Genomic DNA, 14296 nt, shown 5'->3' with positions numbered 1-14296 from the left:
GCGTGTGTGTGTGTGCGTGTGTGTGTGTCTGTGTGCGCGCGTGTGTTCCCGGCGCCTCCATGCGCCCAGGCGCTGCCGGGGGCTGCTTGTCAGGTACAGAAGCCAGGCGGCCTTGATCCGGTAACTCGTAGCAACCGCAACCCATGGCAACAGCAGGGGAAAGGGAAAAAAAAGGGAGGGGGATACAAAGCCAAGGGGGCGGGAATCAGCCGTTTGCAGCTCATCCACCCCAAGCCTTCATCCTGAGGGTTGGGTCCAGGGGGAACCAAATCGTTTGAAACGGGAAGCATTGGGGGGCGCGTGCATGCGTGGGGGGTAACATTTCCCCCTTATCAAAAAGGCAAAGTGGGGGGGGGGGTCCTGCCCTCTGCGGCCCTTTTGGAAGGCGCAGCTGATGAATGCTGAGCTGTAGCCCGTTTGCAGCGGGTGTCACACAAAGGGTGCGTGTGAAACGCCCCGGCAAGGCGCGGCTGCCGCAGGGCCGGGCTCATGGCGCTCTTTGTTATGCAAAGCCCCCGGCGCGGCTCGCGGGCGCGGGGCGCAGACAGGCGGCCCCGGGCGGGCGGGGGGAGCTGCAGCCTGCCAGCTGGCGCCGGGTCGTCCGCCCCGCTCCCCCCGGCCCGGCGCCCGCGCCCGCTTCTCGCTGCATCTCGCGGCGGTGACCCTTATGGCCGCGCGGGCTGCCCCCGGGCCGGCCAGATGTTTCCACCCCTGGACGCGGCTCGCAGCATTTCTCCCCGCGCGGGAAAGCAGAGCCTCGGTCCTGCTGCAGCCCGGGGCGGGGAGCGCTGCCTCCCCGCCCCGCGTTGTGCCTTGCGGGGCGGCGGGGGGGGTCGCGGTGCCTTGGCGGGGGGCGGCCGGCGGGGGGCGCTGCGGGCCAGGGCGCTCGGAGGCGCGGGGAGCGCGTCCTGCCGCGCAGCCGGCGCCGCCCCCGCCCCCTCCCCTCCCTGCCAGCAGCTCCAGCAAGCTGTTTCCCAACCCCTCTTAAAAACCTAGTAAATCTCCGCGGTGGGTGACAGGGCCCTTCTGTTTTCTATGGGAATTTTCCCAAGAGGCGGAGATTATAGAATATTTACCAGACACAGAAAATCTAATGGTTTTATTGCTTCCCATCCCCCACCCTTCCTTTTTTTTTCTTTCTCCTTCCAACTCCCTCCCTTTCAAGCCCAGCCAGCCTCCCAAGGCCCGCGGGCACATCAGCCAGGGAAGGTGAGCGATGGCTGCGAAAAATCTCACCAGATGCCCTTTCCCCCGTGCGTGCTGGTCAAGTGTTGCTGGCCGGGGCCTGAGGCAGTTGCCTTTCCGTGGGTCCCACTCTGCCAGCCCCTACTTCCTCCTGGTGGCACAACAGTGCTAAGCTCTTTAATTTAATTTTTTTTTCTCTTTAACAAAAGCAATTACAGAAAAGTGCAAATCTAACGTGTGACATTTCCCACTTGGCGGTGGCAGGCAGGCTGTGCTTAAATGGGGGCCTTTCTGAGGAACAACAAGAGCCAAAAGGCCTTATGTCATGGAGTAATGTAAGACACAATCTTGCCTGAAAATGCACAATGAATCGGGAAGGATTTATGTAATTAATTGACCAGTCTTAACCTGTTATCGTGATGTAAGGAATTTGGAACTCATTAATTTGGGCCCTGACAGATTTCATATTAGAGCTGGCAAATATGGATTGAGCCTCTTATTCTTGTAGCAGCTGGAATTTCCATGACAGTGAGGATTAGTGAAGAAGACCTATTGCTGGAGTCAAACTGCCTCTTTTGTAATCAGCAGCCCTGCTCTGCTTTAAAGGGATAATGGGAAAGAAAAAAAAAAAGAGAGTGAGCCTGTGCATGTAGGGAAGGGGGGGAGGATATTATCCTGGTGATGTAGGTAGGAAGGGTGGTTTTGCTTGCTCCGCTAATATTTAGATGGAGCCCAGGCATTCAGCATCTGAAGGAAAACATTGGTTGCAATTAGGTGAGTGCAGTTATCTTGAGGTAAAGAGGGTAGGGAGAGGGCCATAGTCCCAACCCGGGGCTTCATGGCCTTGTCAAAGTTTGAGGCTTAAAAAGTGAGGTCTGTGGATCATATTGTGTATGAGCACAGGGAACCTAAGAGTCAGAGGTTACTAAAGGATATTCTAGTTTTATGAGGACAAAAGGGAGTTGGGATAACGTTTTAATTGTAAGAGACCGTACTGGGGTAACTCATAATTATGTAATGGAGCCTGGCCTTCTCTGGAGCATACTTACTATCTCTTAGACAGGTTTACTTGGTGGGTTACATGCCATCCTATACAAAGATAATGAATCCTTTGAGATCATCTGTAATTTAATCTGTGTCCCGGTCACGCTGTACATTACTTATGAACCCTCCTCTCAGGAGAGAGGGAAGACATGTAAACTAGGCTCAAGTCCTGCCTTGTCTATGGATTTCCCCAGTAACCTTGGCTAGTCACAATCATTCCATGCCTCAGTTTCCCAGTTGGAAAATGGAAGACTATATTACTCTCTCTTCTCTACTTAGAGACTATTTCTTACTATATATGTGTGTACTCTCCATGGTCATTTTTGGGCACTACCATTATAATAATAAGATATCCTGACTGTCAAGAAATGGCCTTAGACCATTTTTCTTTCCTCATCAATTTGTAAATTACTGCGCTGAACATGGATAAAGTCCTCAGAAGCGCCATTAAATGTTTTAATGAGACCCCCATCAACTTAAAACTCACATTTCTGCCTGTAAAGTTATGTACTGCTGTAACATGTATAATCTACTGAATGAGGTTAGAGGGGAAAAAAAGATTGCTTCCTTTTCTTCCTTTTTGGTTTTTCAAGTTTTCGTGTCTTGCACACTTGATGCATTTAGTACCTTGTAATCCGTCCTTGATAGAGTCCATTTGTGAGCTTCCCTTTGTGTTTGTGTAGGTCTTCCACACTATAATAAAGGAGGAAAAATATTTAAAATGGGCAAATACGACTGTATAAGCGCAGCATTTGACAAGGGTACTCCAGAGCAGATATGGTACCAAAATGTATTAAACTGTAAGCTCTTTGAGGAGGGCTTGTTGGGATAGTCTTGCACAATGGTGGCCTTTAAGCTGCTGTTATAAATGTCAGATAATCATACAGATAATAGTTTTAACTATTGCTTTGATTAAAAAAGAACAGATTATAAGTTGATCATGCCCCTTGAAAGAATATCTTTTTCTCATTGCTTCCTGATGAGTTAATCTTAACATATGCTATAGAGATCATATTTCCCCAAATGTAGAGAGTCATTTATCTTTCACAATTTTGCATGGACCTGTCCCAACAATCGCCTCACAGATTCTGTATTTGCTTTGCTTAGTGATCAAGAGCAGCAAACCACTAAGGTTATACTGTAACTAAACATTTTCCCCAAATGTTCCTCTTGTTAAATGTTGATCAAGCATAACTAAATTCCTTGTTAAATTAAATGTGCTGACATATGTTCAAGCTTAACATTGTTTAAAAAACACCAAAACCAAGCATTTTTAAGGTTTTGTTTATTTGTAGGTACTGTGTTTATAACTATTTTCACCCTCTTTGATTTCTTTCCTGTGAACATATTCAAAATAATTCACATTATTTTCCTAACGCTATCCATTACTTTGGATGGTCACTAAATGGAACTTAGTGGTTATAAACAGTAGCAAAAGGACAGGGTTTTTATAAGTGATAGTTAAGCCCCCCCCCAAAAATCACCTGGCATAAAAACTTTAAGGTCAAGTTCTTATTTTGTTTTAAGATTGTTAACATACAAAGGATGGCAAAAAGAGTGTGTAAGTTAATTAAGTCTTTTAAACTTCCAAACAAATTCATCTTTGCTTCAGATATATTATAGCCAGAGAATACAAATGTATATATGCCCACAGTTATAATTTGTGCGCAAGGGGTAATACAAATACGAGTATAGAACTGGTTAGGGAATACAGGATGAAATCCTGGGCTAATTCAAGTCAGAGACAAAACTTTTATTGGTTTTAATTGGACTGGGATTTTGTTTACATTATGGATTGTCACCGTTTTGTTAGAGTCATCTTGTACATCATTTGCATGGGAGTTGAAAAGGTCTGTTTCCTCAGGGTAAAACTTGCTTTCTTGTTTGAACAAAGAGGTGGCCTGTTTGAATGAAATTAGTTTTTGCCTGTAAATAGACAAAAGTTTATTTTGAAGTGAGGAACATTTTCAAAGAATGAACTTCTAATACAAGGAAAATGTATTTTTATTTATGCAGTGGTTATTAGATGAACTTTTGATTAATTATTTATGATTGTAATCCACATTCATCTAAAATCACGCGAAGAGACGAATTGGTTCATAGAGCTTTGATAAGCAAAAATCTACTTTGTTGGATGCTGTGGTCAAATGGACCAATCATAGTATCTGACAAAAGTAGGTTGCAATGAAGTGGCATACTTAAAGGTGCTACTTTTTCTTTAGGTCCTCAGTTCTTGAATGTACAATAATGAATAATAATAATAATAAATCAACCTATAGACATTCTCATTTTCAAGCAGTGTTCAAGGGATATTGTATCAGTTAGGATCCAGGAAGAATGCTCTACATTCAAAGGCTTGTCTAAGTCTGTCCCAACCATGGAGTTGGTGCAATAAAAGATATCACCCACAAAAATCCTTGCCTGTTATATACTCATTTTCATTTTTTCTCATATTTCTAGATTCAGATTATACATATCTACAGTTTTAAAAGTTTTCTGATTGATTCTGACTACAACACAGACACTCAGAGTGAGACAGTCTGGGCATGTCTCCTGAAGAATACATAGGAAAGCAAATTCAGGCCACAAGAGTTGGGGACAGATGAAAGAGGAGAAGATCCAAAAAGATGCAATGTAAGATGCATATAAAATAAGATGTGTATAAAATAAGACTTGAGAAAAAATGTACTATTGCAGAAGAGATGGTGATGGACAGTATTTTGTGGAGAATGAGGATTTGAAAAGTTAACCCTTCTCCCAGTGGCAGTCATGCATGGAAAAAGGTGTTCACAGGAAAGTAGGGCTGGAAGGGACCTCACAAGGTCATCTAGTCAAGCTCCATTCTCAAGGCAGGATCACCTCTGACTAAACCATCCCAGCCAAGTGTCTGTTCAGCTTGCTTTTGAAAATGTCCAGGGATTGAGATTCCACAATTTTTCTAGGTAGGCTGTTCCAGTGCTTAACTACCCTTATAGTCAGAAAGATCCTTTTAATCTCCAAACAAATTTTTCTCTGCTGCAGCTTGAATCCATTGCTCCTAGTCCTGTCCCCTAAAGCCACATTGTAGATATATGATAATTAGATATTTGGAAAGAGAGCCCCAAAACCATAGGTACTGACTCTGTGGGTGCTCCAGCTCCAGCGCCCACCCACCAAAAAAATTAACAGGTCCTCAGCACCCATGAGCCACATTGGGCAAACCAGGTTGAAGTAACACGCTGCCTCTTCTGGGTATACACAGAGCTCAGCATGGGAACACATAAAGCACCCCCTGGCAAAAATCAAAGTCAGCTCCTATGTCCAAAACAACTGTAATAGCACTGTACCCCACATATAGCAGTTAGTTGGTTGCACAGTATAAGGCAGGAAAATTAATTATATGGACTGTTTGTGTTAATCTTCCCTGTTATTACCATTACTTGCCAACTTGACTAATGGGTGATGCGAGGTGATGAGTTTTTTCCAAAACTCTGGCCCCCCATTGTGGGTGCTGATTGCTTTGTAAATGTGATAACATGAGTCTTGGGTTTTTATGCCCAGCTTGAAGTCCTTGTTTTTCAGAGAGCATCAAGCACCTGCCCTTGAAGAACTGGGCTTCTTAAGTGCATCTCAACATAGTTATTCAAAAGTGAAGGCACACAGAATCACTAATCATAATTGTAAAAAAAAAAAAAAAAAAAAAAAAGCTAAAGTATTTTTCAGGCTGTGGCATCCAGAATGGAGATTTTTTTTTTTGGGTGGGGGGAAGAGGGCAGCATGCTCATCTGGCTGATTTTAGTGTCAGAGGCAAGAAGAGGGAGGTAATTAGAGTAGCTTGTACATACTGGTTAAATGGGCAGCATTGACAGAATTTTCTTTTAGGGATGCATGTAGCAGTGTTGTAGTCTTGTTAATATCAATTGGTGTTATCATTGGAATTGGTGCCTGAGAAAGCAGGATTGGTGTTGATTAGCAGCTGTAGAAAAGATATTGATTTTAGCCTGATCCTGTAGTCTTTACCCATTTAAATAGTCCTTACTTATGTGGGAAGTCCTATTAAAACTCTCGGGACTACTTGCCTAAGTAAGGATTAGTTGCATAAGTAAGGGTTGCAGACTCAGGTCTTAGATTTGGGTGTAATACACCTGAGCTGCATTGTGCTGTAAATTTGTAGGCAAAATCCTCCTGCACATGGGAATTCAGTTTCTTGGAAGTTGCACTAATATAGCCATATATTACTAGTTTTTAATAAGAAAACCATATCTTGAAAACTACCCAAATTTAACCTTTAGAATTTTAGATCTATAAAAGGTTCTAACATATGCCAACCAATTTAACTAATATATTGAACATTTGCTGAAATCCAGATTTTGACCTCACACATACTTCTGAAGTAAAAATGTTGTAAATGGCTTATATTTAAAAGCAAAGCAAAATATTGTTGCTTATTTTGTATGTACACATTTTCATGAAATTACCTGGACTAAGAGTACACTGAGAATGAGAGGTTTTTGTCTCCCATTGCTAATACAGTGGCCATTAAATAATTATAAAGAAAAACATATTTTCATGTCCAGTATTTAAGGCCCATTTCTTCAACGTTTACTCATGAACAGTCTATGCTCCTATGACTAAGACACATGAGAAATTTTATTGGATTAGTCCTGATTTTGAATTGTTGCCATAAAGCAAGAAAGGTTTTTGATCATTAGCTAAAAACTATGCTAGGGAGCATAAAGAAAATCTGACAGTCCAGGAACCATAGCTAATTTCTTTGTGCCTAACCACCCAGGGCAACCAGGGGCTGCATCTGATGGCCTCAGATGCTCTGTCTTCTATAGCTGGTTTGTTAAAAGATATCACTCACAACAATCCTTCCTCTTTCATACCTACCCACCTATCTTTTCCATGCTGATCACAGTGGCATCTGAACTATTCTCCACCTTCTCCAAGAGCCAGTTGTGAGAGGTCCCTTCTTTTCCTTCCCCAAACCTATCTAGCATTCTTGTAGACCCTACCTTGCCTTCCAAAGATAGTGAGATTCAATAATTATTCTAATTTTTTTCTGGTAACTATAAACCAGCTACTGAGAAATCTCTGCCCCTGCACTCAAAAGTCTCCTCATCACTGACAGTTCCATTGTTCCTGATAATTGCAATTATTTTGAGTAGGTCCTGGTAACAAAGGAGAATGGTAGTCTCAGGGCTAGCTTTGATATGTGCCATTTAGGATTTAGGTGCTTGGGCCGCAGGGTACTGAGTGTTCCAGGCCTATCTAGCACACCAAATGTTGGCTTAGCATATTCTTAAGTGACTTGCTGAATCAGGGCCAGAGCACTCAGCTTTTTTCTGGATTGAGCCCATAATGATCAGTCCAAAATTGGTTGGGTTGGGAGATTCAATACAACATGCAGAGAGTGTTGAGAACAAGTGCTTCCATTGACCTATGTTGCTTAGCCAGTTGCCTGTCACACTGTGCACCACCTAAAGTTTTTCTGAGGTCACTGAGGCAGGAGGTCACAAATGTGTGGAGATAGGGCATTTTAAGATTAGGTTTAATCATCTTGCTACCTGGAATGAGGTGGGGTTTTTTGCAGCTCACTCTTTTTGTGCATATAGGAAGAGTGAAGAATATGGAAGGACCCTCAAGATTGTGTCCTCTTGATGAATGCAATACCGACACTGCCAGTTGTAGGTGAGGTTATGGTTTTGGACAGTCCTGCAAACCTTCTCCCTATTCTACTTCATTTGGCTTTGGTTCAGCTTTCACCAGTTGTCCTTCAAAGGTGTGCTATTCTGGAGATAGCTGAGATGTAGGAGTGTCTGGGATCTAGGTGTTGTCTGCTTATTTGTGGAACTTCAATCCATGATGTTTCACAACCCCCCACAAAAGATGAATTTCCAGAGCTCTCCTGTTAGGTTGGTAGGTATTAGTAGCATATGGCTGTAAAAACTTCAAGTGGAGGGAGATAAAGGACTTTTACTTGTCTGTGATCATATGCCAAGAGCCAAATCTTTCTCACCCTCCTTTCAAGATGAACACCCTAGGGGTTAAAAGGTAAGAGAGGCCTGAGATGTGCCAAGATTATGTTCAGTGAGAGCTGAAGTTGCTCAGCTGTTCCCAGGAGACCCTGAGCATCTTGCAGGGTCAGTTGCATAAATTGTACGTTCTACAGGGCAAAGACCTTGCCCTCATCTTTGTCTGTGAAACACACATTTGGTGCTACATCCTGCAAATAATAAATAACAACTTTAGATACTTGCTGGACACGGGATTATGAGCTGATTCTCCCTCCTGATTAATTTCCTGTTCCAAGATGCCAACTGTGCAGTTTTACCAGAATATGTCAGTAGCTGGTATGACTACCTCTGCTACTTCCCTTTACACTATACAGCATTAACTGTTAGGGTACTGTCATCTGCCTTATACAACATACTTTACAGCACAGAGGAAGAATTTTAATAAGACCTCTGAAGGGCTTGCTGCCACTTTTAGTGGAAAGGTTTCCTACAAAGGGAGTGCAGTGAAACTCCCAAGAGACAGAAGGAGAAAACACTCCCACCGAGAAGAGCCTGTGTCATCCCATTTTATTGTCTATATGTCACTACAACATTCATATGATTCTGACAAGCTGCTCTTTTCTGCTGTAGCTAGTGCTGCTTAATGTCATTTTCTTGGTTGAACATCTTTATTTCAGACTTGTTACAAGGTATTAACTAGTTTCTAGGTTTCTACAAGTTAGCTATTTGTTTCTTTGAATAACATTCTCCTTTCCCTTTCATATTAAGGTAAGTCAAACATTCACTAGTTCACATTTGTCTTTGTAGCATGCCACAGAAGAAAAATTCTGTGAGGCTTATCTCCATCCAGGTTAAGAATTTAGGACACACATAAATGAACTGTACAGGCAAATGAGATAGCACTCATTTTCAGTGAGTTACAAACAAATTTAGCCAAACATCTAAGAGAATGATCCTCAACCAGGGTGCCATGGCACTCTGGAGTGCCTTGGCATTCTTTCAAGGGTGGTGTGGGGTGCTACACAATATTAGCATTGTTAGGTGTGCAAACACAGTTCACAGGATAAACCCAGAAGTTTCAAATATGCATACCATAATGTTACAACCATTCTGACTTCTTGTGAACTTTCTGAGTTCTTTGCAATAGAATAATTGCTTTTTATTTTTATGTCGTAAACAATGAGTGACAACTATGACCTAGCATTTTCTGAGGGGTGCTTTGGGTCTAATGACAGGTGAATTGCTTCTGACAAGGGGCGTCATGAATATATCAAGGGGTGCCTTGAGTCTAAAAAAGTTTGAGAACCAGTGGTCTAAGAAAACTGTACATGTGATGATTCTAAATACAGTTTACTGGAGAAATTTTTTATTGGTAAAGTACCAGCTGGTCAATTTCTTTGAGCAAAATTTCTCGGACTACACTTCAGGAAACAATGGGCAGCTTTGCCAATATTTTCCTTATTTTTGCATGTATGAAGTTACCATAATATAGGAATACTGGATCACTTTGAAAACTGCTTATCAAACTGCAAATGCTTACTCCAATGAGTCTTTGAGACCTCTCCTGTAACTACAGGCAACCCTCGCTTGGCGCTCTTCATTAGTTCCAGAAAAAATGAGTGCTGAGCGAAATCGCACTAAGTGAAACCCATTTGCCCATAGGAATGAATGTAAATATAGGTAACTGATTACCACGGCTCTTGCCACCACTTCTCTCCGCCACCGCCTCTCACCATGGCCCGCTGGCTGCTCCAGTCCCGTGTGCCAGCCCAGGCCTTCATTCCTGCTGCCTCACCTGGGCCCCCGGCCCCGGGCACCAACGCAGGCCCTGTGCTGATGCCCATCCCCCCCATCCACTGCTTCTCACCACCGCCACCTCTACCCACTGGCTCTCCAGTCCCACGTGCTGCCTGGGCACCGGCACTCCTGCTGCCCCACTCTGGGCATGGGCCCTGCCAGCCCTGGCCCCGGGCCCCACACTCCTGCTGCCCCACCCTGGGTGCAGGCCTCTGCTGGCCTTGGCCCTGGGCACTGGTGGAATCCCTGCACTCCGTGCTGGTGCCACTGCTTCAGCTGGTGAACTCAGGTGGTGGAGCATCTCACAGGAGTGGGGTGGATATTTGCAGTCGGCCAGGAGCAGGAGGGTCTGCAGCGGCATCCCTGCTATGTGCCCGGCCAGCTGTAAACCCCACCCTGCTCCCGGCCAGCTGCAAAACTTCATCTGCCTCCCATGGGACTCTCCACTGCCCCACAAGTCTGTATTCAGCAACCATGCCTGGCTTCTCCCCACCCCTCCCATGCTCACACCCACCCCCCACTCGCTGCCACTCACCGCACTTGCTGCTGCTGCCCCCACCATGCTTCTCCCTGCCTTCCCACCAAAACTTGCTGATTCCACTGAGCGCTATAGCAAAACTCGCTGAGCGCTCAGTGAAAGCAGGTATCAATTTTAAATGAGTGCTATAGCGAAATAGCGCTAATCAAAACTGCGTTAAGCAAGGGCTGCCTGTATTCATCACAGGGCCATATTCTGATACCTTTACTTGTTTAGTCACTTTTACTCCAACGTCAATGGGATGGCTTGTAGCATAAGATAATGTTGAATGTAAATAAGCATAGCAGTTTTTGGTTCTAGATGAGTAGCCTCATTTAATTCAATAAGATCATTGGTGTGAGTACAGATTTACAGGATCCAACTCTAAATGATAGGGTAGGCTGTTAATGAGCCTAATGCTGTTAGTTTAGAGAAAGACTTGCCAGCAACCCACCGTGCTCTTTATTGGCAAGAGTAGCTGAGTGTACTCAGTACCTCTTATGCATAGGCCAAATGGTTACAACAGAGATTCGTCTAATTGGGAGGCCTAACCCTGCAAACTCTTTCAAACATCAGAGTTATCTTTTGAATTCAAGGAGTTATCCTTTGAATGCACATATAGGTTGCCTATATGAATAAGAGTTTTCAGGTTGGGTGTGTATTCCTGGATGGATATCACTTGACACCTTAATTGGATTTAGTCTTGGCAAGCAATTAAATGGGTAACCAACCAAATTCTCATAATACCCATTCAACATCAGTCATTTGTATCTTACACGTATATAAAAATATGTTAAATACTTCAGAAAGTTTGACCCAAACTTGCTAAATGCAGAGATAATTTCAAAAAGAGTCATGCTCTATGTGCATTCAAATAATTATCCCACTTTACTGCATAAAGCATGCTGAGATTTTGTTTCACTTTACAGATTAAACCTGAGAAGCTGATGTACATGAGTTGGCCCATTCTGAATCTTTGTCATCTGAGACAGCCCTGCTTATTGCCAGCTCATTTCACAGAGATCTATTTCGAATCAACTCATAAATTATTAATATTACATGTGTAGGTCAGAGAGACACTAACCCTGACAATCACACCCTAATATTCTCTCTTTAGCATCAGAAATAAGAAAGGAGATGGGAATAATCAATATTCAACAACTGAGATACATCTTACACAGATATGGTATATGCACTTAGGAAAAAAAACCCCAGATCTTTACAAAACCTGTCAGGCTGGCATTAATCTTGCATGATGAATAATGTGGCAATCTATGAATTTTTAATACCTTTCAAATGATGAAATCGTGGGATGTGATATCTACAAGTAAATTTGTTCAAATATGAGAATATTTTTGATCAAATTGAGATATTGAATAATGTGTATAAAAATATTTAAATACCAATTTGGATCACACAGCAAGCAAGAGAGTTTATACGAGTATGTGACTGGGTAGAGCTTTTGGTCACTAATAATTTGCCTGAAGCTTTAATTATATTTCAGAGCTGAAGGAGAAGACCAAATCCTGTAGGATGCTGAGTACCTCCTGTGACTTACTGAGCATTTTTGATTTCATGTAAGTTAAAGCTACCCAGCAGGAGGTAGGCTGTACTTTTTTATAGGGTTATGAATCTGATCATGATGTTTTGACATCCAACACAGTACTTTATTCCATAGAAAACCCCACTTTTTTCAATGGGACATTTTGCATTGTAAGTAAGGGGGTGAGGGCCAGAACAGGGACAGACGTTTGCCATTTATTAATACTGGGGCCCAAAGTTCAAGGGGTTAAGGACTTGCAGCTCCTAACAGCATCACTGTGGGTGAAGCTAAATTGTGGTGCCTAGCATTGCACAGAATTGGTCTTTTGCTCTGATGAAACACTAGTGTATTGGAGATTTTCTTTTTTCAGGGGGAAGCAGGGTAATAAACTTTTAGTGCCTTATAACAAAAACTCAGCCTAGTCCTACACCAAGCGAGGTCAGTGGGATTTTACCATTGACTTTCAGGCTGTATTTGATATCACCTGCCTTTGAAATTGCCTAAACCAAAATGTTTAATTTATAAACTGTCAAAAAGGAATTACTAAGCTTTTACTGTTCTTAAAACAGTTAATGTGCTTTCCAGTAAAGGAATGGCAGAACAGTGGGACATTTTAATTTTCATTATAAGTAAGGTAAAAACTAAGATCAAGAACTTTACCTAGTCAGAAAAAAGTAACACACTTTCTGATTAAAACATTTTACTTAATTCTTGCTGGACAGAAAATAAAATGTGTTTGTTTCCCATGATTTGAGGAGAATTAACGTGTATCTGATTGTTAATATTTGATCCTTCTTTAATTATTTATGATATCAAGGAATGAATCTGTCAAGTAAATAATGAAATGCGTACATGCAGCATATGTAATTAGGTTAGGTGCATAAATCCAAAGTGCTCACTTTATAGCTGTCAGTGCGAAATTTATTAATAATGAGAAATGCTAAGTGAAGAAAATCCCTAACAGTCTACTCATTTAGTGTAGGTTAGCGCAGTTGCTGAAAGAGAAAGTTAACATTCATTCTCTGAGCCATATTTCATCATTTAAGAATGTTAGTAAACTACTGTACATTTTGCTCTTCTTTGCTTTTAACTTGTCATAAGAACATTGTCCCCTGATGCAGGTGTGTTAAGAATGAGTATTTTATCTCTGTTTTGCAAATAAATTCACAGAATATAGCAATGCATAGATTTTCTGCATCTATCTGCCATTTTACGCCAACAGTACACTACATATCTGACTATCATACGAATTTAACTAAGATGAACCTTAAAAAAAAGATCTGCACCATATTTGGCTATTAAAATTTTAGGATCAGAAATGTGGCATGCTGGCACCTGTCTAAAAAATAAATGCATTGAACACATACTTATATGTGTAGTGATACATTTGTGCTATGAATTGATGCATACCATGTTATGAAGATGCTTGCATTGAGAATGTGTGCCATCATCCTGAATTGACTAGAATATGTTACATATGGAGTTATATGCCTGTGTAATATATGTGTAATATGTGTAACTATTAATACTAAAGCTAATTAAATCTTCTTTTAGCTTGCCAGTTAAAGACTTCAGTCTGTAGCCATTTATTACCTGATTCCATAAGCTATAGTTAGTTAATTGTAATGTCTAGATATATGTACTGGGCCTTGGGTAGTTTTTTTGTTCACACAGCCAAATACTTCAATATTTGACTTTATTAGATTTTCATTATCTCAACATCTAGCCGCCTTCACCTTTTGTAGATGAAAATAATCCTAGTTCTATTTAATAAAAACAACAACAAAAATTAAGCTATGATTTCATGCCTTTTGGGGTACAAGAAGAAAGTAAGAGAGAAATGAAACACCTGTTTGAGACAAGAAACTGTTATTGTGGGACTCAGTGTGAACAGTGATCAATCCCAAAAGGTATTTTTGGAAGCAGGAACAGATTTGATCGCTAAATTTATATATAAAAAATCTTTCAATATAATTTTTAAGTACATAATTAGCATATGCATATAATAAGGGAATAAAGTATACATAAGGTGCTAACATGGCGATTTTATTCTGTTTCATTTTAATATATAATTAGTTTATATAATATATACAAACCTCTTTCTTGTCTTAATTTAGATTGCAAGATCCAAAATAAAAATGATCATAGGATGATCATAACATAATTCGGAATATTTGAGCCAAGTTATATGACCACAGCTACAGGCATACA

General features: G+C 41.6%; 1 long non-coding RNA gene across 1 annotated transcript; it reads left to right on the top strand.

The window, feature by feature from the left end:
- The first annotated feature begins 21 nt into the window (after window positions 1-21).
- Window positions 22-14296, top strand: LOC109285836 (uncharacterized). The gene is made up of 3 exons (XR_009462618.1): window positions 22-93; window positions 4690-4863; window positions 14203-14296. It is a non-coding gene; the product is annotated as an uncharacterized LOC109285836 (long non-coding RNA).

This window comes from Alligator mississippiensis, chromosome 5 (genome assembly GCF_030867095.1).
Source record: "Alligator mississippiensis isolate rAllMis1 chromosome 5, rAllMis1, whole genome shotgun sequence".
Classification (NCBI taxonomy): Eukaryota; Metazoa; Chordata; order Crocodylia; family Alligatoridae; genus Alligator; species Alligator mississippiensis.
Note: the sequence above shows the minus strand (reverse complement) of the source record. Positions and strands in the feature narration are given on the sequence as shown.